Source organism: Euphorbia lathyris, chromosome 2 (assembly GCF_963576675.1).
Source record: "Euphorbia lathyris chromosome 2, ddEupLath1.1, whole genome shotgun sequence".
NCBI classification, from domain to species: domain Eukaryota; kingdom Viridiplantae; phylum Streptophyta; class Magnoliopsida; order Malpighiales; family Euphorbiaceae; genus Euphorbia; species Euphorbia lathyris.
This window is the reverse complement of record NC_088911.1, coordinates 650,217-662,819: the sequence shown is the minus strand read 5'-3', so window position 1 is coordinate 662,819 and position 12,603 is coordinate 650,217. Positions and strand designations below refer to the sequence as shown.

The 12,603-nt window shown below is 36.3% G+C and overlaps 2 long non-coding RNA genes across 2 annotated transcripts; both read right to left on the bottom strand.

Moving 5' to 3' along the window:
- Positions 1-8,151: 8,151 nt before the first annotated feature.
- On the bottom strand, positions 8,152-10,501 carry LOC136220617 (uncharacterized). Its single transcript, XR_010684625.1, has 3 exons — positions 10,222-10,501; positions 9,979-10,137; positions 8,152-8,219 (listed from the first exon to the last, which is right to left on the bottom strand). It is a non-coding gene; the product is annotated as an uncharacterized lncRNA (long non-coding RNA).
- A 25-nt stretch (positions 10,502-10,526) lies between these two features.
- LOC136220616 (uncharacterized) lies at positions 10,527-12,049 on the bottom strand. The gene is made up of 3 exons (XR_010684624.1): positions 11,051-12,049; positions 10,706-10,823; positions 10,527-10,627 (listed from the first exon to the last, which is right to left on the bottom strand). It is a non-coding gene; the product is annotated as an uncharacterized lncRNA (long non-coding RNA).
- Positions 12,050-12,603: the final 554 nt, after the last annotated feature.

Here is a 12,603-nt window from a genome sequence, read left to right as displayed (position 1 = left end):
GTTCTTATCTCTGAAATTGTCCAGACTTTTATTTTAGCTGACTTCTGTTATTATTACATTAAGAGGTACTTATTATTTGAACCTCTTTCTTTTACCCAAGTACAAGATATACACTAGTGGAAAAAGGGCCATTTGCATCGGCCGTTTAGGGCCTTTTGCATGGGCCGCAGCGCGATGCAAAAGCCCTCGACGCAAATGCAATTGCATCGGCCGCTGGCCGATGCAAATGAGGTGGTCATTTGCATCGGCCCCTTAAAGAGGCTGATGCAAATGGCCACCTCTATTGCATCGGCCCTTTGTAAGGGGCCGATGCAAATGATATGTCAACCACGTTAAATGACACAATCATTTGCATCGGCCCCTTACAACGGCCGATGCAAATGATTCTTTATTTGCATCGGTCTTTTCAAGGGCCGATGCAAATGATATAGCATTTGCATCGGCCATATTTAAGGGCCGATGCAAATGACTGTATTATTTGCATCAGCCATATTTAAGGGCCGATGCAAATAATGAATTTATTTGCACAAATAAATTTATTTATTTTTCCAGAATTTAATTTTAATATCCTGCATTCAGATTTGTTCAATTTGAAGAAAAAATATACTAAATCAATATATTGCATACAAATTAGATTTGTTCAATTTGAAGAAAAAATATACTAAATCAATATATTGCATACAAATTAACAGTTTGATAAGAACAAAAAGGTTACCATTTGTTTCCAAGTTTTTGGTACAAAAAAAACAAAAACACTTCATTCTAGTGTAGCAAAATCCTACGAATTTACAAAAAGGAAAATGACTTCATTCTAACTTTAACGTGAAACAAAAACACGAAATGCACAATCAACCCTTCAAATTGCAGCAAAATCCTACGACCTGTGATGTGATATTGGTTATGAAAAAGAGATAATAACCAAATCAACAAGTTTTCCCGATCTATCTTAAGGAATTAATAGAATCAAATAACAAACATAAATTGGTGATAACAAACCAATCCCAAAGAATTAAAGACAATGAAAGGAGATCTGACCTTACACCTTCGAATAATTAAATTGGAACCTGAGTGTTTGGCGATTCACAAGTACCTTACCAAAATACTTGTTCACGATCAAGATAATATTGCAAGAATGATGACCCGGTCTCTCAAGCTCACAATAAAGAATTCAATCCCGGATTGAAAATAATTCCCAAAGGAAAAGAAGAACTTTTGTTCATAAAAATATTGATTTCTGATTGATAAAAATAATGAAGAATACAAGCCTTTATATAGGCTACAAAATAAACCTAAACCTAAACTAAAAAGGAAGTTGAATCCTAGTGCACCAAGGTAAAAGAAATCCTAATTAGACAAGGAAAAACATTAAATTCGTTTTTGTCCTTTAGAGCCCAATTTCAGCCCACTAATTAACATTATTTGGGCCTTTTAATTAGCTAGAAATAAGCCCAATCAAACCTATAAGGTTATAGCATTAATTTTAATGAGTCCCAATGGGTTTTGCACATGCCAAACACATGCAAGTCCAAAGCTTCTCTTAAAATATGATCAACCTTTTTACATATCACTATTATGGGCTTGGGCTTGGATACAACACAAAAACACACCATCTTTAATGACTTCGCTAGAATTCATTCCTTGTTTAAAGAAGCTCAAGATGAGTCCATTAAGCATTTGTTGGTCTTTCTTTGCACGATTCTTCGTCATAGGTCCAATTGACAGCTCCAATGGATCCCTCATGCTTCTACTAGGCTCCTTAACTCCAAGCTCCTTTGTTCCATGCTCTTGTGCTTTTGATATCACATCATTCCCTCTCTCTTGAAAAGGATTTGTCCTCAAATCTTCATCTCCTACGTCAAACAAAGATAAATCAGCCACATTAAAAGTTGCATGCACACTATACTCACCTGGCAAGTCGAGCTTGTAGGCATTATCTCCAATTCGTGCGACTACTTGAAATGGACCATCGCCTCTAGGATGTAGCTTTGATTTTCTCTGAGCGGGGAACCTTTCCTTGCGCATATGCAACCACACCCAATCACCGGGTTCAAATAGAACACATTGTCGACCCTTGTTAGCTTGCTTTGCATAATGCTCATTCTTCTTCTCCAGTTGTTGTTTCACTTGTTCATGTAACTTAAGCACCATTTCTGCCTTTTTCTTTCCATCTAAACTTTTCCTTTCATCAACAGGCAAAGGGATCAAGTCTAATGGTGTCAAAGGATTAAAACCATAAACAATTTCAAATGGTGAGAAGTTAGTAGATGAATGTATAGCCCTATTATAAGCGAACTCAATAAATGGTAGGCATTCTTCCCATGACTTAAGATTCTTTTGAATAACTGCCCTAAGAAGTTGTCCTAAAGTTCTATTTACTACTTCGGTTTGACCATCAGTTTGAGGGTGACAAGAAGTAGAAAACAACAGTTTAATCCCCAATTTATTCCACAAAGTCTTCCAAAAATAGCTTAAAAACTTAGGATCTCTATCACTAACTATACTCTTTGGCATCCCATGCAGACGAACAACCTCTCTAAAGAACAAGTTAGCAATATTAATAGCATCATCAGTTTTATGGCATGGTATGAAATGTGCCATCTTAGAAAAGCGATCTACAACCACAAATATGGAATCATTACCTCTCTTAGACCTAGGTAAAGCCATCACAAAATCCATGGATATAGCAGTCCAAGGTTCATTCGGCACAGGTAATGGAGTGTATAAACCATGAGGCATAACTCTAGACTTAGCTTTCTTACAATTAATACAACTAGCACATATTCTTTCCACATCACGTTTCATATGAGGCCAAAAGAAATGTTCAGAAATCATGTCCAAAGTCTTAGCAACCCCAAAATGCCCCATCAAGCCTCCACCGTGGGCTTCCCTCACAAGAAATTCTCTATGTGAACATTTAGGCATGCATAATCGATTATCTCTAAATAAGTAGCCCTCATGTCTATAAAATTTTCCAAAAGCAGTAAGTTCACAAGCTTTATAAATAGATGCAAAGTCTAGATCATCAACATATAATTCTTTGATATACTCAAATCCTAAACACTTAGCATGCATCACATTCAATAAGCTAACTCTCCTACTTAATGCATCAGCAACTACGTTTTCCTTCCCTTGCTTATACTTAATCACATAAGGAAACGTCTCTATAAATTCCACCCACTTGGCATGTCTTCGGTTCAATTTTTGTTGACCCTTAAGATGTTTCAAGGATTCATGATCGGTGTGGATCACAAACTCTTTAGGCCATAAATAATGTTGCCACATTTGCAAAGCCCTAACTAATGCATAGAGTTCTTTATCATAAGTGGGATAGTTTAAGGTTGCACCACTAAGTTTTTCACTAAAGAAGGCTATAGGTCGACCCTCTTGCATTAAAACAGCACCAATCCCTACTCCCGACGCATCACACTCAATTTCAAACGATTTATCAAAGTTTGGAAGTGCTAAAACGGGGGCAGAAGTTAGTCTTGCCTTAAGCATCTCAAAAGCATCCTCTTGTGCTTTGCCCCACTTAAAGCCAACATTCTTTTTTATTACCTCGGTTAGTGGTGCGGCAATGGTACTGAAGTTCTTCACAAACCTCCTATAGAAACTCGCCAAGCCATGAAAGCTCCTCACCTCGGTAACTGAATTTGGCGTTGGCCACTCTTGAATGGCTTTCACCTTTTCAATATCAACAGAAACTCCTTGTGCTGAAACAATAAAACCCAAAAACACAACTTTCTCCATGCAAAATGAGCACTTAGAAAGGTTAGCGTATAATTTCTGTTCTCTCAAAACATCTAATACAACCTTAACATGTTCTATGTGTTCTGCCTCAGATTTAGAATAGATAAGAATGTCATCAAAATAAACAACAACAAATTTACCTATAAACTCTCTCAAAACATGATTCATTAATCTCATGAAAGTACTAGGTGCATTTGTTAAACCGAAAGGCATAACTAACCACTCATATAAACCATGCTTAGTCTTAAAAGCCGTTTTCCATTCATCTCCTAATGACATGCGAATCTGATGGTACCCACTCTTAAGATCTATTTTAGTGAAAATAACAGCCCCATTTAATTCATCCAACATATCATCTAACCTAGGGATAGGATGACGATACTTTACCGTGATTTTATTGACGGCTCTACAATCGATGCACATCCGCCAAGTTCCATCTTTCTTTGGTACTAGGATGACTGGTACAGCACACGGACTCATAGATTCACGAATCAACCCTTTTGCCATTAGTTCCTCGACTTGCCTTTGTAGTTCTTTTGTCTCCTCAGGGTTACTTCTATAGGCTGGTCGATTTGGAATTTGTGCTCCGGGAACAAAGTCAATTTGATGCTCAATTCCTCGAATCGGGGGTAACTTATTAGGCATCTCTTCGGGGAATAAATCCTTGAATTCCTGCAAAAGAGGGGAAATACTAGAAGGAAGGTTAGACTGACTTACAGAAGATAAACAAAAACTCTTACAATAAAATAATAATAAATTTTTGTTTTCAAAATCAGCTTGCTTTACATCCCTCAATTTAGCATATAAAGATAGATTTTGGCTTTTGTTAATGCTCCTCTCTTTTTCTCTCCTCTCACCCTCATTTCTCGACCTCACTAATGCCTTTTCACTCACCTCTTCTCTCTTCACACCCTCACTGATTTTATCACTCTTATTTTCTCTCGCCTTAACCTTTTCCCTTCTCACAGATTGTTCTTGTAACATTCTTTGCATGTAGAGCTGATCTTCAAACACTTCAGCAGGTGATAAAGGTGGCAAAATATACTTCTTCCCATCCTCAGCAATAGTAAATTTATTTGTTCGACCATGATGTAGTGCTGATCGATCGAATTGCCAAGGCCTCCCCAATAACACATGACATGCTTGCATAGGTACTACATCACATAATACCTCATCAGAAAAAGAACCAATAGAAAAGTTCAGAAGCACCTGTTTAGTAACTTTGAGTTCGTTACTATCATTCAACCATTGTAACCGATAAGGATTGGGATGTGGAATTGTTGATATCCCTAATCGGCTTGCTAACACATTGCTTACCACGTTGCAACAACTTCCTCCATCAATAATTAGTAAGCATGTTTTTCCAAGTATGTTGCAATGAGCATGAAAGATGTGCTCCCGTTGCTCAATGTCACCACTCACTCCCATCTTCAATGTTCTACGAGTGACTAAGTTAACTCCATGTCCTCCTTTACTATCCACCTCTTCTATATCACTACAATCTTCTAAGGTGGGCATATCATCTGATTCATGTTCGGACTCACTTTCGGATATTAACTCACCATGCTTCATAACCATCGCCTTTTGATTCGAACACTCTCTTGCATAGTGCCCTCTCCCTTGGCACTTAAAACACACAATTTCACGAGTTCTTGTGGGTTTTTCAGTAGTTTTGTATTTTGGAGTAGTTCCACCAATTTGCAACTTCCCAAATGCTTTTGAATCAACCTGAGGCGTTTGGTCACTTTTAGAGCTAAATTCAGATTTAGTTTTGAAATTACCTCTTGGATCTGACTTCCATGGAGTGGAAGTAGTGCCTTTGAACTTTGATCTCCCTTTCTCAACCTCTTGAAGTTGTCTCTCAATTTTTATCGCTTTATGGAGCATCTCGTCCATGTGGAAATAAGTTTGTAGCTCAAGAGGGTTGCGAATCTCCCTCTTCATTCCCATGAGAAATCTAACCATGGTAGCTTCCTCATCTTCTTGTATATCAGCTCGGATTAGTGCCATCTCCAATTGTTTGTGATAATCTTCAACAGATTGGTTACCTTGAGACATGGATTGGAGTTCTTTCAACAACTCCTTATAATAGTGAGCCGGCACAAATCTCTTTTTCATGACCTTCTTCAATTCACCCCATGTTCTTATGGGTTCATCACCATCTCTTTTTCTTGTGCGCTTTAATTGGTCCCACCAAACAGCCGCATATTCAGTTAGTTCGGATACTACAAGTTTCACCTTCTTCTCCTCGGAATACTCATGTATGTCAAAGATTGTTTCAACCTTTCGTACCCAATCAAGATACGCCTCTGGGTCACTAGCTCCTCGAAAAGTAGGCATTTTAAGTTTGATAGCATTAAGATTACTATCTTTTCGATCGTTACCCCTTTTTCGGTATCCAAACTGCTCCTCCTCTTCAGACTCGGATAGTTCATCATCAAAATTCAATCTCCCGCGTCCTCCTTTCTTTTGGCTTGATTTCTTTTGGTTTGAAACCAAATCAGCCACAATAGCCCCTAACCTCTTCATCTCACCTACAATAGCTTGTTGCCATTCTTTAGAATCAACATCGTTAACGTTGTCCTTTTTAGGTTCGTTAGACATGACAAAATATATAAAGAATGAAAGAAAAGTGAAATCTAGTCTAAAGCAAGAAAAGAAGAAAAAGAAAGTAAAAGAAGTACCTCACAACCGGTTCAATCACTCTTTTATATTATCTTGATAGATCACAAGGATTATCTCGGGTAATATAAATGCCAATGAAGCAAAAGAATGACAAAATAAAGTAGAGCAGAAACAAGAAGCAAAGAAGACTAATATTGTAACGATAACCAAAGTTTAGCACACTAAGAATAGAATAAAAGACGATTTTCGAAGAAGAGACAAATGTTTGAAAGAAATTTTAAGAATGTGTGTTTAGCATGCAAATTCTAGAAAACTTGTAACTTTAGTACAAACAATGAGCCGATTTTTTTTTTTTTTTTCCTTTTTTTTTTCCTTTTTTTTTCCTCTTTTTTTTTCCTTTTTTTTCTTTTTTTTTTTCTTTTTTTTTTCCTTTTTTTTAAACTAGATTGGAATTGATTAACAAATTAAACTTGCACTAATGATTTAGCATGCAAAAAAAAATTGAAGAAATTCACACACATAAATGGGTTTGGCTAGTAAGAATAGAATCCAAAAATAATCAGTTCGCTACAACTAAGAACCTAAATAACTAGATGCAAAGATATGAGGAACTCGATCAATAATTAAAGACTCTAGATTGGGGTAATTTTTTTTTTTTTTTTTAATTTCGACAAACAAAACAAAAACAACAAATTCCTTAAGAGCCAAAGCTCTGATACCAATTGATGTGATATTGGTTATGAAAAAGAGATAATAACCAAATCAACAAGTTTTCCCGATCTATCTTAAGGAATTAATAGAATCAAATAACAAACATAAATTGGTGATAACAAACCAATCCCAAAGAATTAAAGACAATGAAAGGAGATCTGACCTTACACCTTCGAATAATTAAATTGGAACCTGAGTGTTTGGCGATTCACAAGTACCTTACCAAAATACTTGTTCACGATCAAGATAATATTGCAAGAATGATGACCCGGTCTCTCAAGCTCACAATAAAGAATTCAATCCCGGATTGAAAATAATTCCCAAAGGAAAAGAAGAACTTTTGTTCATAAAAATATTGATTTCTGATTGATAAAAATAATGAAGAATACAAGCCTTTATATAGGCTACAAAATAAACCTAAACCTAAACTAAAAAGGAAGTTGAATCCTAGTGCACCAAGGTAAAAGAAATCCTAATTAGACAAGGAAAAACATTAAATTCGTTTTTGTCCTTTAGAGCCCAATTTCAGCCCACTAATTAACATTATTTGGGCCTTTTAATTAGCTAGAAATAAGCCCAATCAAACCTATAAGGTTATAGCATTAATTTTAATGAGTCCCAATGGGTTTTGCACATGCCAAACACATGCAAGTCCAAAGCTTCTCTTAAAATATGATCAACCTTTTTACATATCACTATTATGGGCTTGGGCTTGGATACAACACAAAAACACACCATCTTTAATGACTTCGCTAGAATTCATTCCTTGTTTAAAGAAGCTCAAGATGAGTCCATTAAGCATTTGTTGGTCTTTCTTTGCACGATTCTTCGTCATAGGTCCAATTGACAGCTCCAATGGATCCCTCATGCTTCTACTAGGCTCCTTAACTCCAAGCTCCTTTGTTCCATGCTCTTGTGCTTTTGATATCACATCAACCTGTGTCAATCAAAAATCATGAAACAAAAACAATTAATATAAGCAGAGCCACTCCGAAATAAAACATAATAAATGGAAGCAACAATACATAATATCTCACCGAATCTTAAATTGGCGCATTGGTTATAAAATACGCCGCCCAAATATCTCTAACGATATTTATCTCATCATCGGAATAAGGTGTGCTTCTTTTAAGAACCTAACAAAAGCAAAAAGTGAAACGTAAATACTCAAGCTTGTTTAGTATACACACAATTAAAAGTATCTTGATAAATTAGAAATGACAACTAACATCAAAAAATGAAAATTGAAAAATGAACATGTGCAAATAGAAACAATATTGAAAATCATCCCGACTTCATTGATGAAATGAACATGCTGAGTTCATACCTCTCATCTCATAACTATAATCCCTCGACCATATAACACCCCACTAGCAAAAGACAAATGAAAATTGAAAAATGAACATGTGCAATAGAAACAACGTTGTAAAATCATCCTGAGTTTCATACCTAAGAGACATTATTATGATTGCCGATGGCAACACACTTTATTCAACAAAAGATTACACAGCTTAGTCACAAAATATTACACAATGAAAGTGTAGCATGCTGAAAAAGAAATCAAATAAAGCACTAAGCATTTCCACATTACTACTCGCCCACAATAATTTTGATGCTAGTAGCACGAAAAGTATATAAAGTTGGTAATTAGAGCATTTAGATTTTCATAAAGTTGCAATTGGGCAGAGCATTTACTTGGTGGAAATTCAGCATAACTTAACATTGGAATTTCAAATACCAAGAGAGTAAGAATAATATATTAAAAATATTGAACAGTACAATCTTGCTAAAAGCTGGTTAGTCTTTTTCTAATGAATAATCTATACATAAGCACCTCGTTCACTTGAGCAATAAAGATTAAAATGAAGCTATAGAGAAAACACAGACCCAAATCAAAAGCCAATGTCTAAGAAAACACAGAATACTGGTATAATAACAGTTATCATAGCTCTATCAGAATGAGTCCCAATCAAGCCCTCTATGGTCAAATTCCTCAACTTCCTATAGCAACTATCCCCAACTCCACACAGGTTGCAGATGTGGAGGAATTCCTCACTGACAGGGAACAATTGAGCACTTATCTCAAATCTTGCCTTGCCTCTCCTCTATCTTTCTTCTATTTTGGATTGACAATTGTGCAGAATCAGTGGTGACAGTCATGCATGTAATTGTTTCAAAATTTCCCCACCTTGCGACCACTCTTGAAGAAATTCAAGAATATATGCTTGGATAATTCACACATTGGTGAACACGGGTGCTACGGAAACTGAAGGACGCTCCCCTAAAAGATGAAATTCTACTCTTTTCTACACTTCTAAATTGTTGATACAATAGAAGAGAACAATATTAGGAAATGGTTCAACTAAGACTAGCATTTCTTAGGGAAAAAATTATACTCTTCTGCCAGTACCTAAAATTGATACAACATATTTTAAACAGTATATGCAATCTCAATCTGCCTTCATTCAAGCTCTAGGAAAGCTTAACGCCCATTCAGAGCCTGAAAATTCATGTATCATTAACAAGAAGTCCAGTAAACCATTGATGCACTTTGACAATTTGAGACACTTAAGGTAAACAACAATAGCTAGTTCCTTAAAGAATTTTAATGTTTCCGTTCTCGTTTCATTTGGTCCTCTCTCTTATCAGCTCATTCCTTTGGTAATGATAAAGATGAGTAAACCATATAATAACCGTTAATGCCACCATGACATCAATAATCCAAATCGTGTGCTATTATGGAACAACTTTCTGTGAATTTCTATGACAGCTACTAACAACAAATGTAATCTGGCATCAGACTCCATAGGATAATTATCCATTTCACGTAAGACCACCAATTGTACCATATCTCTCAAGCAAGCAGGCAAGGCTCAAAGAAGCAACTAAAATTACCTTGGTGAGTTTAATCAGGCATTTGACAACAAGATCAGAGAACTTCTGATTTCTGATGGCAAATGTCTAACTTGACGCGGGTGAAGGCCATCTCGAGGGATCCAGTGGACTTAAGAGATTAATCAGGACACCAAAGGATGAAGTTCGATCAGCATTATCCTGTATGTACAACCACTTATAAGGTAGGAAGTAAAACATATCTTAAACTTGATAAGAAAAGAAGCATGTCAGTTAAACCATCACCAAAATTTTAAGCATAAGCACATTCAATGCTTTCAATAGTTGGCTGTCGTCGCCCATATGAGGAACCCTTTCATCCAACAGCCAAAGTAGAAGCTCTGTTTTTAGACTGTCCAGAGTGCTCTCTTTAACAGCATGAGCAAATCTTTTATTTTGAAATGTCTGCAGCAAATTCAATCAAGCAAAACACTATGTTAGTTCTCCAAAAAGGAGTATTCAGTCTCTGCTTGTTATTCAGTCAAACCAAAACCACCATCCTAAGAAAATAGAGATGCATGCTCATTGCTTGGGCAACCTTACTTTCGCCAATGGTAGAAGGATCTTGTGATACTCATATATCTTCGATCGATGGATCAACTGACATGCGAGCAAGCCATCCAAATTTATTATCTTGCAATACAAAGGTGCCCTGTAAGAAAAACATAAGCGAGATTATGATCTCCATAATTATTTTTAGATCCAATTAAGAATTGAATGGCAAACTTACCTGATGATTCGTCTTCAAGTTGTCTATCTGCTTCTGGAAAAGCTCAGACCAAAAGTCTTTACATATGAACTTTATTGCCTCTAAATGGTCACTAAACCTTGGTCGCTCCATAGTATACCTGAGAAAGTAAATCTCTGTTAATCCATTCCTCAAACCTAAATTTTTTATTCTTTTCTAGACTTTCACAATAACCAAACAACACCTCAAAATTAGAATTTAGATTTAAAGATCCAATCTAAAGAAAATAGAATAAATATTACTAAAAACTGAACGGGACTATGAAATCAACAAGATCGGAAAAATTAGGGAAGTAAAGGATTTGAAAGATGTTTAAGATTGGCCGACCTGATAGCCAATAGCTTCGATACGACGGCCGGCGAGCTCAGGCTTGTTGGCGTCGAGGCGATTGCAGTATGAAGAAACCATCTCGGTGAGTAAGCCATCAATGCAGCTCTCTGAGGCCACGTCTAGCTATCAAACAAACATCACCATCCTCAATAACGAAACAAAAACAAAAACCAATACCAATAGATTAAAAGAAACGCAGTCAGATCACTGATACAGGAAAACAAAAACAAACAATTGAATCCCAAACATAACAAAAACGAATTGCAGCAAATCAAACCCCATACCTGATTCAAAAACACCACAAGAAAGACAAGTCAACCGAGCGTGGCCAGATTTAAGGAGGAAAAGGAATGGCGCAAAGAGAAAAAGAACTCTTTGACGAAGGAAACCCAATTGAGATATGGCGAAGAGAAAGATTTGGTTTCATAGAAGATAAGTATGAAACGGGTTACCGGAGATTAAAATGAATTAAAGAAACAGAGGTGTGGTGGAAGAGGAACAAACACCAACGAAGACAAAGCGTAAATGGGTCTAGGGTTATCCCTTTCTAGCGCCGTCAACGATTCCTGTTGACAAGAAGAAGACTCGACTGATGGGGAAAATGTAATGTTTCATTTGCATCGGCCTAGAAAAAGGCCGATGCAAATGATTACAGTATTGGCCGACGTAGATATGTAAGCGGTCTTTTGCATCGGTTCTTAATAAGGGGCCGATGCAAATAACATAAGCATTTGCATCGGCCACTTAAAGGCGACTGATGCAAACACATGAATGGGCTTTTGCATCGGTCTTTAGCAATGGCCGATGCAAATACCAAACGTATTTGCATCGGTCCATACTAAGGGGCCGATGCAAATACTGTATCTAATGACAATTGCATCGGCCCTTACAAATGTGTTATTTGCATCGCGTATCAAAAGGGGCCGATGCAAATACAGCGATGCAAATGAACGTTTTTCCACTAGTGATGCATGGAATGGCATCTTCATGATAAGATTGTCAAATTGATTATGATTTTCTTTTTGGTTTTGCAGTGTATTTGGAGGGCAACTTGTTCTTCGTCTTCCTTCAAGAGTGGTGTAGTTGCAGGTCCTCTTCAGCTGTGGTCGTTGAGCAATATCACGAGTGAATGGGAAAGGGGTGAAATGCTGCATGAATCAAGGAAAGTATTTTATAAGGGTCTTTATATGGTTATTGATCTAGGATTGTAATTTTGGAATATTTTTTCTTGTTAGCTTGATTGTCCCATCTTTTTGCTACATTAGGATTATGATTTTAGAATAGTTCATACCACTTTCAAAACTCTAGCCCTTAGAGCTCAAAAACTAGAACATTAAAGTAATTTTTGGATATATTGTGTGATTATTTTGGATATATTATCTTATTAGTTTGATGACTTGATTAGTATTTTTTATTATTTTGGTGTATGGGATATCATTTATTAGTTTTAAAATTATTTAAAAATTATATAAATTTGATGATTTATTATTGTCAATGACAATATTACAAACAACTTTCATATTATTGAATTTAGAAACCACATACAAACA